The following is a 14,295-nucleotide window of genomic DNA, read 5'->3' as shown; positions in this document are numbered from 1 at the left end:
GAATGGTCGCAATATCTGGGGCTCCTGGAGTGAACTGCTCAATCCGCCGATTTAAGCAGCAATTCTGCACTTCACCTAGATTAACAACTCGTCTTTGATTAGATTAAAGACCACTGCACAATATTATTTCAAAGTTGCAGAGCTAATGAACTTTGGGACCCAGATCTGGTCCGTTGAGATCTTAGGCGGCGGCCTCTACACAAGATCCCGACTCCCCCCCCCTGTAACCGGGGTATAGCAGTCTCCATAGACTGCCCACTATTTTGCAGAAAGGGGCCAACTTGCCAAACATCTTGAGGTCTCTTGTGTGCTAGAGAGAATCGTACATATACTGTTTCATAAATGGAGGCCCTGGACAAGTGGGAACACTCAGTGACGCAGCTTCTGAATGAACACTTCCGGAGCTTAGAAGAAGAACTGTACAGAATACTCTTCAGCCCAGCAGTTTCAACAGTCTATATGACCATTGATAACAGCGATCATGTAGCCCTAAGTGCCGGCTCATCTGACTCAGCATCTCTTACCAACTGCTACTCTACAGATGGCCCCAGATGTGCGGATCTCTCATCTATCAGGGTCACTCGTCAAGGGGGGCATTCTATTCTGGAAGACCCGACAAGCAGCCTCATACCAACACCTAACCATCAGAGGAGTTGGTCGACGCCCGAGACAGAAGCAAAGTTCATGATGGCTCCGACGGAAGGGTTGTGCACTCCAGAAGACATGAACATGATGGGAACAGAAGCTGAAACTCTTATTGGGGATGCAAACCCTGATCTGAGCGGAGAAAAAACTGTTTCATTTGTGGTAGTAAATAATTACATAAAGAGAGGTAAGAAGTCACTCATGTATAGTTTTGGGGACGCTAGATTGGCCAGATGGGCACCGGTCCTTACTCCAGGGGATCATGCCAAGACAACCGGGAGATTACCCTGCTTATTGTCTTCCGTAACAAACTGTAAACAGAAGCGGAGGCTATTTGACTCAGGGGGAGAGCTTCTATCCGGCATGACAGAGGCATAGCCATATTCATCTCTGATCCGTGGCCGAAGCATTAGGTGGAAATGATCACATAATAGTAATGCACTTTGTGAGGTAGAATGGCCTTATATGAATGGGTTGGCACTGTTCTGCTCTAATCACCTTCTAGCTCACCGGATTTCACCCTAGGGGACTGTTGCAAGACAACCGGGAGATTACTTTGCCTAATGTCTCCCATAACAAATTATGAACGGAAGCGGAGACTGTTTGACCTAGAGGGAGAACTTATGCCCGGCATGACAGAGACATAGCCATATTCAGCTTTGAATCATTGTTAGGATTCTAAGTGGCATTGAACATTTAATAATATTATACCTTATGGGGCAGAATAGCTTTATAAGAATATGCAGACATGGTATTGATTACTCCCTAGTCCCTCATATAGCATGTCCTGTTTTTTCTTTATCCTTAGGGGGCGCTAAGCTTATTGCCTAAACTGCACTCTCGCTACCCAGCGTGTTCACTGTGCTTGTGCTGCGTGGCCAGCGGCCGAGGCGGCGCGGTAGGGCACAGGGATTAATATAATAGGCACCCAATATTTCAGCCCATAGTTTTAATTTTGACTCATAAAATTTTAGTTTCCCAGATAGCAGAGGTACTACCCCAAAGCTGGTATTAATTGATGAATATAGGCTGTTTAACATGATAATACTATTATTTTTATGTCATACCGGAGCTGTGTAAAACCGGGTAAGCGGCCCCTGATATCAGACATGTAGTTATGTCCCTATTTTGAGATATGTTCAGGTAAGAGTGACAAAGTTTACAAAATGTTGTTTGCATCCTCTATTGTTAAATTCCATAGTATACCAGTTCTACCTAGAAGTACGTCTTATGCTATATAACACTCCTCCTGAGTATAATATGTTATCTATTATAGCACTAGTTGACTTGTTTGTATTAATACTCCTGTTTCATTACTTTAGCTCCCTCCATGAAAGAGATATACTCTTGATTCAATTCAATTGGAGATTTGACTATGGCTACTATTTCCCAGCACATTTCCCTACATAACTCTCTATAACTAGTTGACAAGTTGGTTCCTAATACATACATATGTTGATACGAATATTGTCCTGTGGGTCCAAAAGTGGCCCTTTCACACATATATTTTTTTCCCCTGCGTGCCCCCAGATATCTCCCTCTCTATAGTTTCAGCAGTCCAAGAGAGGCTGCTAGAGTTTAACTGGGGTAATATGTTTTAAATTGTATACAATTATGAGGGGAACTTCTCATCTATCCTATAAATTTAAAAAAAAAAAGGGGTTCAATCTGAGACCCATGAGTGGTCTTCTTCTGTCTCAGTTTACCAACTATAACGACACACTATGTATATAATTTGGGGGTCCAAGAGTGACCTCATATAACATTGAGTTGGTATACAAAATTGTAAGGCAAACATTTTCTTATACAAAGAATGTACAAGTCATTAATTCATGTTTTATATACATATATATATTCTGATTTGTATCAGCTTGAAGTCTTGTAACCATTTATTACTGTATTCTTTCATATGTGTTGACGTTTATTATTTGTAAGCCTTGAACTGAACCTTAATAAAAAATTAAAACTAAAAAAAAAAAAAAAAAAAGCTGATGAATCAGCCACCAAGGGAGAGACTGGATTGTTCTGAAGTCTAACAAACTGGAGATAGGTAGTAAAAGCTTTGGTATATCAAATACACCTCTATACTACCAACTCCTATAGGAGGTGCTATAAGAATTAAACAAAAAACCAAGTAGTAGGTCATCCAACTATAAATAAATGTGGAAGTATTTAAACAAACAGTAAATAGTTACGTGAATTTGTAAATGATGCAGAAAAAAATATATACACCAAAAAAACAATAAGGATTAATCAGTCTTTTGAACACAATTCTAATGTCCTGTAGGAATCCTCAGAATATAAAGGATGTTGTAGGCAGTACTCTGACTTCACTGTATATGATGATGCAGCAGCAAAAACACAAAAAGGAGACAGAGCTGCCACATGTTGTTCTGAAGTCGACATGGTTGGAAAATTGATTTTCCAACCATGTTGCTGAAGGAACAATAATAGTCTGCTTGTGTGAGATTCTGCTAAATGAAAAGATGGAGCTTGAACCAAGATGGCATCCACGTAAGGAAACACAGTAATACCCTGAGCTCTGATCACAGATAAAAAGGTACCCATGACCTTGGAGAATATTCTGGGAGCTGTAGCCAGACCAAACGGTAGAGCAAAAAAATGAAAATACTTGTGTAGAAAAGCAAACCTTAGGGACTGATGCTGTTCCTTGTGAATAGGAATATGAAGGCGGCATGCATACTTTGTGGACATTAACTGACCTTGTTGAACAAAAGGTAGAATAGTCTGAATAGTATCCATTTTGAAAGAAGAGCCACCGAGAAATTTGTTTACAGCTTTTAGATCCAGAACGGGTCTGAAAGTTCCTTCATTCTTTGGAATAATGAAGAGTTTGGAATAAAATTCCTTTCCCTGTTCCAACAAAGGGACAGGAACAATCACTCCAATTCTAGATTTCAAACTGAAAAAATGCCTGAGCCTTCATAGGATTTCTCTGAACACTGGACAGTAAAAAAAACCTTTCCATGGGAGGCCTATTTGATAAGTCTGGAAGGCTATATTTAGAACCATGGGATCCTAAACAGATTGAAAACAAGCCTCTTGTAAAATGCGTAACATGCTTTCAACCAGAGCCTTTGGAACGGGGGCTGCACCTTCTCGCAGACATAGATGAGGGAGTAGATTTCTTAGACTGATTAGACTTGTTCCAAATAGAACTTGTCTTCCAGACAGAACCAGAGGAATCTTGCTTCTGAAAGGAAGAATCAGATTTCTGTGCCCTGTTCTGACGAAAGGGCTGAAAATGATAAGGAGCTTTCATTTATTCTTGGACTTCTTGCCCTACAGATGAAAAGTTCCCTTACCTCCAGTCACATTAGAGATAGTAGAATCGAAACCAGAACCAAATAATATCTTTCTCTGAAAAGAAAGAGATAGAAACCTGGATTTAGAAACCATATAATTAGACCAAGACTTTAACCATAAAACCCTTCTAGAAAGTACTGCCAAAGACATGCTTTTAGCATTATTAATTTTAATGGCTCCAACAGGTTTAAAAAAAAAATCTTCTCTAGTAGAATCATCAGAAAACTGCCCAGAAAGACTTTTTAACCAAAAGGAAAAACCAGCAGCCACATCACCATTAGAAACTGCTGGTCTAAAAAGATAAAAATTAACAAGAATTTAACTCTTGCGCTAACCTTACTATCCTACAGCTTCTCAGAGATATTCAAAGTCACCCCTATGATCAAAAAGATTAGTAGTATATGTGTAAAAGGGAATCAATGAGAAGCGCAGAGCTGCTGAGGAAAGTACTAGGCGACTAAATGTATACAAATCGATCAATATATGGAAAATGAAAAAATCACTGGATAAGTGAATAATCACACAGGTATTATCATTCAAACTTTTTCAAAAATATATAAAATATATATACTCAATATAGTAACAATAGTGACCGGTCACTGACACTAACAAACAAATTCAATAAAATTCCATAAAGAAAAACAGTTGCAGAATCCAAAATATAAAACCGTGTGAAAGTCCTCAATATAGAACTTGAAAACACTGCTCACATTGGCTAATATTGAGAGTCACGTACCACCTAGTACCTGTGATTGGTGAAAAAGTAGATCCGAATACTTAGGATAATAGCATAAGTTGCTAGTTCCAACACAGTTCAATTCAATGGGTTTCAAATATGCGAAGTAACGTTAATGTTACCTTTACACTTTCACACTTTGGGCATCCGACCTCCTGGGTAACCAAAACTTACATGGCTTCCCTGGAGACATACCATACTCCCCGGTCTGAATGATACCTTGCACAAACCAGACGCCACACTCGCGGTGGGAGCTTTGCGTGTCTTTTTGCCGTCTGCGTTCTGTTTGGGTTCCATTGAGATCCTGGATATGCTGTGTGTGACGTATAGTGGTCACATGCGGTTCTTCAACCAATCCGCGTTCCCAATTTTTGGCTGTGGAATACAGACAGACTGTCAGGGAATGCAGAAATCTGTAGTGTATACTTTTAACTCTGCACAGAATGTTCCAAGTATTTCATACACTTCTTGTAACTGTCAATATGGTGCCATCAACGTGTTTCGCCTGTAAATAGGCTTTATCAAGATAGTTCTCTGTTGCATCTCATCAATTTAAATACCCATAAGGTGTTTGTGATTGGGTGATGTTAATTCCATATTTAAAGGTGGTATTCGTTCTTTAAGGTGGTATACATTCTTAAAGATGGATACTTGATCGTTAGCGCATGAGCAGTGTTCCTGAAACAAATTCTTTCTGCATAACATAATATTATAACTCCAAAGAATTATAAAGCATATAAATAAATTAATAATGATGATTCTGTGTGTTATTTGTATTAATCTAAAATGAAAGGGTTTAAATCAAAATATGTTTTATAATTCTTTGGAGTTATAATAGTATATTATGCAGGCTCGTGCAGAAACAGGTGCATTCAGGGCATAATAAATTGGCCCCTTATTCTTTCTTAATTGTTATTATAATTGCTATTATTTAAATATGTTGTCAGTGTGGCCTTTGTGTGCTAAACTAGGAAATTTAAATTTAGAAGAATTACACAGCAATATTATAATAATCTTCTGCTGGATTATATTTTTCTAATATAAAACACCTATTTTTTATGGGAGGTCACTTTAGTGATAAAGACTATGGGGCCGAATTATCAATGTCTGGCGGACATGATAACCTGTAGCGTATCATGTCCGCCAGACATCGCTGAATGCAGACAGAGGCGGTGGATCCAGTTAAGGGGCAGCTTGTTAACTGCTGTTTCCAACAAGCCTGAAGGCTTGTGCGGAAACAGGGGAAATAGGGGCAATATGGCCGTTCATAAATCGGCCCCTATATATATGCAAAACATATTTATATATTTGAAACTTCTGTCCATTTGTCCCGTCACAGCTCTCCCTATCTTATAAATGTCCCAGATTCACAAGATGAAAGCCGGAAGTGTATAACTACATCTCTGTATTCCCCGACCCAATCAAACTGAGGTGCTGGAGGATGCTATGTACTCTTAATCAGTATTGAGATGCCTGACATACATTTTCAAGGCATCACATTTTTACATGTATTTTTGCATCATCTTGGACAAAGAGAGAGATAAACATGGTAGTGTTTTAAATAAAGGAAGCAAAAATGAATCAGCACCACCATTTTTCCACACCCTTTTTTAAGGTCTAGAACCAACCCTACCCATATGTTGTTACAATACCCACTAGTGTCTCTTAATCCCTATCCTTCTGGCTCCTCAAAATCTATTCAGGCAATGTTGGGAGGTATGTGTGTGTCATGTTCTTTTTTAGTATTGTCCTTAACACAATACGCCACAATTCATGCATCACTGTCCATTCATTGCCCAAAATTTAATTGACTAAGATCTTCCCAGAGTCTGAGCACAAACCAACAACCTCAGGCAAACATATTCCTTAACCCATTTTCATCATAATCATCATTACATAAATTACATTTTTGGTACATGTAGGGCAAGATTACAAGTCGCACAGCAAATCATTTGCGAAAACACCGCACATATTATGGATTTTTTTGCATTTGGGGTTGCGCAACTATTACAAGTTGTAAAATAACTTAATTTGAGCATGCGTTAAGCCGCGTAATCTACTCGGCCAAATCGAATGCGCATTCACGTTTTCTCCATAGAAGTCAATGGAGAAGACAAATAGAAAAAAAAACACACAAAAACCCTAATATGTTGCACAAAGCCCTTGACGTATTCGACTTGAAAAGTGTACATGAAAATGAGAATATTTCATATTGTGAAAATGTTTTCATAACAGAATATGTTCTATTTATTTATAAACAAATATTTCTCTATACATGTGATGATTTTTGGACAGATATATCTATTTATAGCGAAATATCTATATGAATATATATGTCTAGATATCTCAAGATCTATATGCGCATATAGCTTTGAAAATCCCTCTGAGATATTGTTTAATGTGCATAAGATAATGTAATGATAATGTATAATAGGTAATGTAAAATATTTTCATAATCTCCATAGGTAAACATATCTCTTTAAATATAAATCCATGTTTCTCTATGTATTTGTATGTATGTCAATGTAAAATCCCTTGGTCGGATTTTTTTTTCTAACAGTCGAGATCTCGTATCTTTGAGCCCTTATATTTTTTGTGTGCAATATTTTTTTAAAATATTTTTTATTACAGTGTTAAAATGAGTGTAACTGTACTTTGTAATGTATTTTTGAAGTGTTTTGTGATATTTTTATGTTGCGCATAACTGTTAACTACAGATATTCGAGCGCAGAAAGGATAGTTACGTAAAAGGCAAATGCACACCCGCAATCACGATTTTTCAAAATGTGTAATAGCTGCACAATGGAAATTGCACAGAAAACTCATAAAGTGCGACTTGCAATCTTGCCCGAAGTAAACACAAATATTACCTTGCAAAGATCCACCTATAGATGAAAACAATTTGAACCACATTACCACACAATTAACAAGGACTTAGATTAATAAACATTTTTTTCTAGGAGGAACATTACAATGACACTGAATTTTGATATTTATTTACACTCTAATAGAAGTAATAGTGCACATGCTGTATTAGTAAAGATCATACAGAGAAATGCTTCTTATTATGGGTGGATTATACAGACTTACATGTACTAGAAGAGAAATAAAACATATTTAATAAAAATAAAATCAGATGTAAGCGTGCTTGTGCAGACAATTCTTCATATTAAGTTTTATGCATAAACATTGATTTACTTAGAGAAGGTACACTTATTCAGTGCATTAGGACAGGAACTATTTTTTTTTCCATAGTATTTTAAGTTACTCTAGGGAATGTCACTATGCAATATAATGGCTCTAAGCATTTTACACTAAATTACAGGGTCTTCATGATCTGAAACTGTTTATTTTAATTCTATGAACACGTACCGGCAGCAGTGAAAGAATAGAAATCTGGCTTACCCAAAAAATAATTATACTAGTTATATAGTTTTCAAAAATGTAATATTACTATGGTATGTCTAAATATTATAAGATATGACTGAGCATGTTAATAGCTGTCCTTGCTATTACTGAATAAATGTAATCTTGATGACAGCTATATCAGCCTAACCATATTATGGATCAACAGCAGTTTTCCTGGTTTCTGAAGAAAAAAAAACACGAAAAGCACACCCCTTTATAGCTGAAGATATGGGGCCGATTTATCATATGTCTGTCCGACATGATCCGCTCAGCAGATCATGTCCGACAGACATCGCTGAATGCCGACAGCATACGCTGTCTGCATTTAACATTGCACAAGCAGTTCTGTGATCTGCTTGCGCAATGCCGCCCCTTGAAGGGGGTGTCAATCAACCAGTTAAGGCGGACCAGTTAAGGAGCAGCGGTCTTAAATCAGCTGCTTCTTAACTGCTCTTTCCGGGAAGCTTAAAGGCTCGCGCAGAAATAGATGTATTGGGTACCATACAGTGCTTAATAATTCGGCCCCATGATTTCCACTGTACATAGTATTGCAGATCTGTCCTACTGATCTGTTTCATCTTGTATTTAGTTTGCAGTTATTTTTACAGGTGTGGCATCCCAAGCCTTCCTTGCTTATCCAGCTGTTAGATTAGTTGATAGATATTGGGTCTTCAGCAATACACATCCCAGACTTTAAAAAGACAGATTAGAATAATGTGACTTATAAAGTTCTAAGAATTCTAATAATTTATTCTACAGGGCAAATAGATGTCAGTCAAGCTGATTGATATCAGAACAATCTACATTGTCTCCATGATCTGATGGAGCATAATTATATTTTGGATGAATGTACCTGTAAAAACATACAATATATTGTATTATTTCTAGGACTGGTTTATATATATAGACAAATACCTTGCAGGAATAGGCACACAATATAGTTTTTAGGCTGTTTTATTTTTATCAGCAGTTTTAAACATGGGGTATACTTCCCCTTTAAATCAAACATAAAAAAACAAAATCCTACTACTCTTTAGGAGACTAACTATACATGCAATATTTCCTTACTAAAAAGTACTGGGCAGCTAAACTGGTCCCAGTGAACAAAACAAATCAAATTTATCAGAATAGAACAACGTTTGCTCCCCAGTCTCTTGTTTCTGCCAGCTATACATTCAGACATACAGCAAGGTCTCAGTTCCTCCCTCTCTGGAGTAAGCCTGCACAGTGAGACACTGATTTCCTATACAGAGCAGCATTTAAAGGGATCAAACTGATTTAACAAGAATCAGCTGTGGTGAGCTCTTAACAAATTAACACTTTGTTAGAAGGGAAAAATTGAACTTTCTTATCTCCTGCTAATATACACTCCATCTCTCACCCTGTCACAATATATATCTATATAATAAGTATAATGTAGGTAGTGACAATGTCGGGGATGGCAGATTAGGGGTTAATAAAAATAATGTAGTTGTCGGCGATGTTGGGGGCAGCAGATTAGGGGTTAATAAGTATAATGTAGGTGGTGGCGATGTCCGGAGCGGCAGATTAGGGGTTAATAAGTATATTGTAGGTGTCTGTGATGTCGGGGGCGGCTGATTAGGGGTTAATAAGTGTAAGATTAGGGGTGTTTAGACTCGGGGTTCATGTTAGGGTGTTAGGTGTAAACATAAAATGTGTTTCCCCATTGGGATCAATGGGGTTGCGTTACTGAGTTATACGCTGCTTTTTTGCAGGTGCATTTCACGAGATTTTTTCTCAGCCGGCTCTCCCCGTCGATTCCTATGGGGAAATCGTGCACGAGCACGTACGACCAGCTCACCGCTCACTTAAGCAGCGCTGGTATTGAAGTGAAGTGTGGAGCAAAATTTTGCTCTACGCTCACTTTTTGTCTTTTAACGCCGGGTTTATAAAAACCCATAATACCAGCGCTGCAGGTAAGTGATCGGTGAGAGAAAACTGCTCGTTAGCACTGCATAGCCTCTAACGCAAAACTCGTAATCTCGCTGTGAGTGTGTTACTCAATTTTAATGTAGATTAATAAAAGTTAAATTTTACTAGTAAGGAATTTTTCTGCCCATTTGTCAGGGCCCAGAGTGCTACATGTGCATACTTTCTTAGGTTGGTCACACTTTCCTAGTGTGCCATCCTTGTTTGTAGTCTAAATATATATTTTTATGCACAGCACCATTCCCTCTGTATAATTAGGGATTAATCACTGAACAATTGCCCTTATTTACTACAAAGAGGGGAAAGCCTGTGTGGTGCCATTGCTCTAGTGTAGTATCTTATAATGGGATATTAAATTAAAATATCATAGCATAAACTTTGTGACATATCACATAGATATTTACCAGATATATTCCCCAAGTAGCAGGTTCTTTGAGTGAGATTACTTGGGATTATAACTGTTTTCAATTAATGACAAAGATGAATGACCAATGGAATGCCCATAGACTTTAATGGAATGTAAACTTTAAAAAATGCTGGAGACATATCACATAGATATATGGCAAATATACCCCCCAAGTACAGTAGCAGGTTCTGAGAGTGAGATTACGTGGGATTATAGATGTTTTCTATAGAATGATAAGGGTGGATGACCAAATTGAATGTCCATAAACATGAATGTAAAAATAAAAATGTGTCAAAGCAACAAAGATTGGAGACATGTTGCATAAATATTTGACAAGTTCACTCCCAAATTACAGAAGTAGATTCTGAAACTCAAATCACATTAAATTATATATGTCTTCTATGGAATGTCAACAGTTAATAGAAAAATTAAAGGTCCAAAGATTTTAAAGGTATGTAAAATATAACAATACTTGGAGACATATAACATAGATATTTGGCAAACATTCTCCCCAAGAAAAGTGTCAGATTCTGAAAGTGAGATAATGTTAATGTTTTATATGTAATGACAAGGGTGAATGACAAAATGAAATGCCCATAGACTTCAGTGGCACATATCCTTTCCTTATCAAATATAGAAGCAGAATCTAGAAGTGGGACTAAATGGGATTGTATTTTATTTCTATGGGATGTCATTTATTAAAGTTTTGTGTCTGTTCCACATTTATTTTTCTTTCCCTATTAAAGTTTATGGACATTCTGTTTTAATATTCAGCATTGTTATTCCAGAGAAGAAAATATAATCTCACTTGATTTCACTCATAGGAGCCGATTTAACAAGATCCGTATGCATCTGTTTTGGCTCGCCGGAAACAAGAGTTAAGAAGCAGTGGTCTTAAGACCACTGCTCCTTAATCTGTCCGCCACCTCTGAGGCGGCGGACAGCAATCAGCCCGATCGGATACGATCAGGTTGATTGACACCCCCTGGATATTCTGTTTTGTCATTCACCATTGTTATTCAATAGAAGAAAATATAATCTCACTTGATTTCACTCATAGGGGCCGATTTAACAAGCCCAGTAAGCATCTGTTTCCACGAGCGCCGTCAGGCTTGCCTGAAACAGGAGATAAGAAGCAGCGGTCTTAAGACCACTGCTCCTTAACTCGCCCGCCACCTCTGAGGTGGCGGACAGCAATCAGCCCGATCGGATACGATCGGGTTGATTGACACCCCCTGCTAGCGGCTGATTGGCTGTGAATGTGCAGGAGACGGCGTTGCACAAGCATTTCACGAGAAATGCTTGTGTAATGATAAATGCAGACAGCGTATGCTGTTGACATTTATCGATGTGCGGCGGACATGATCCGCTACAGCGGATCATGTCCGCTCTAGCTATGATAAATTGGCCCCTTAGAATCTGGTACTGTATGTGATATATCTCAAATATTTATCTGTGCCCCATTTAATTTAGACCTATTAAGGTCTACGGGTATTCCATTTTGCTGTTCACCCTTGTCATTCTACCACTGTACTCCCCACAATATCACTCTCAGAATCTGCCACTATACTTGGGAAGCACATGTGCCAAATATTTATGTGATAAGTCTCCACATTTTGTCACTGCGTCACTTTTACTTTCCCTGTTAAAATCTATGGATTTTCCATTTTGTTATTTACCCTTGTACTTCCATAGAAAATAGTTATAATCTCACTTGATTTCACTGTTAGAATCTGCTACTGTATGGGGAAAATATAAGACAAAGATATATGTGGTATGTGTGCCACATTTCGGGCAAGATTACAAGTGGAGCAGTTTTAATGCTCCCATTCACACTAAATCCACTAGAAGCTAGCATTCTGCACGCATTGGGTAGTGCTCGTATTACAAGTTGAAAGTAAACTGTTTTTGCACAAGTGCTAACCCGATGTGTGCAAAAAGCCGAACTTACAATATCGCGTGTGCAATAACGAATTCCCCCATAAAAGACAATAAAGCAAAAAAAAGTGGGGAAAAAAACCTAACACCCTACTCACGTGCAATCACGATCGCATATTCTCAAGTGCGCTAAAGCCAAATGAAAACATGAATATTTTTCATTCCAATGCTCTTCACATAACAGAATATGCTCTATGTATTCATAAATACATATTTCTATATATATCGGATGGTATTCTGGTAAAATAGATATCTATACCTATATATATATATATATATATATATATATATATATATATATATACACACAGTATATATATATACATTATTATATATAGGTATATATATATACATATACAGTATATATAATTACACGCTATAACACTTTATTAAATACTAGGTGATAAACTTGCCCAGAGGGCAGTCTATGTTTAAAAACTACAACCCTCAAGTTAAAGTAAAAAAAACAAAAACAAACTAAAATTGCAGAAAAAACTAAACAAAGCTATCCAAAATAAAAAATGTAAACCTAAACTAATACACCTATAAAAATAAAAAATCCCCCCAAAATAAAAACACCCCCTAATCTAATACTAAACTACCAATAGCCCTTAAAAGGGCCTTTTGTAGGGCATTGCCCTAAGTTAAACAGCTCTTTTACCTCTGAAAAATACTAAATCCCACCTAACAGTGAATAACCCCCCAACCCACCAAACCCCCCCAAAATAAAAAAACTAACACTAAAAAAAAATAGGGCATTGCCCTTAAAAGGGCATTCAGCTCTTTTACTGCCCTTAAAAGGGCAACCAGTTCTTTTTCAATTGCCCAAATCCCTAATCTTAAAAATAAAAACTAAAAAAAAACCTAAAAAAAACACTAAGCCCCAAATAGATACTCACGGTTCCTGAAGTCCGGCAGAGAAGGTATTCTTCCAGACGGATCCATCATCTTCTATCTTTATCCGGAGTGAACCCGGCAAGGAGCGGAGGTGCAGAGCTGTGTTCCCGATGCCTTTATCCTTAGCAGCGGTCCTCAACGGCGACGGTCCTTGGCGAAGATCATCGGTGGCTGCGGTCCTCGGCGGCATTCCTCGGCAACATGGAGGCTCCACTTCATCAAATGTCTGTTGTAGACTGAAGATTGAATGCAAGGTACCGCAATCAATTTGGGGTACCTTGCATTCCTATTGTCTATAAGCCAATAGGATTAGAGCTACTGAAATCCTATTGGCTGTTCAAATCAGCTAATAGGAATGCAAGATACCCCAATAAATAGGGGGTGCCTTGCATTCAATCTTTAGTGTGCGGCAAACGATCGCATGAAGAGGAGCCTCCACGCCGTCGAGAATCGCCACATCTGGGAAGACCGCTCCACACCTCCGCTCCATGCCGCCTTCGCTGTGGATGAAGATAGAAGATGATGGACCCGCCTGGAAGGAGACCTTTCTGCCGGACTTCAGGAACCATGAGTACCTATTTGGGGCTTAGTGTTAGAGTTTTTTTTTAGTTTTTTTTTTAAGATTAGGGATTTCGGCAATTGAAAAAGAGCTGAATGCCCTTTTAAGGGCAATGCCCATACAAATGCCCCTTCAGGGGCAATGAGTAGTTTTGTTTTTTTTAGTGTTAGTTTTTTTATTTTGGGGGTTTGGTGGGTGGAGGGTTTTACTGTTAGGGGGGGGACTTGGTTTATTCTTAATGTAAAAGCTGATTTATTTAGGGCAATGCCCTACAAATAGCCCTTTTAAGGGCTATTGGTAGTTTATTCTTAGATTAGGGGGTGTTTTTATTTTGGGGGGCTTTTTTATTTTCATAGGGATTAGTTTAATTTTTTTTATTTTGGATAATGTGGTTTATTATTTTGTGTAATGTTAGACTTTTTTATTTTG

Source organism: Bombina bombina, chromosome 1 (genome assembly GCF_027579735.1).
Source record: "Bombina bombina isolate aBomBom1 chromosome 1, aBomBom1.pri, whole genome shotgun sequence".
NCBI lineage: Eukaryota > Metazoa > Chordata > Amphibia > Anura > Bombinatoridae > Bombina > Bombina bombina.
This window is presented reverse-complemented; position numbering follows the sequence as displayed.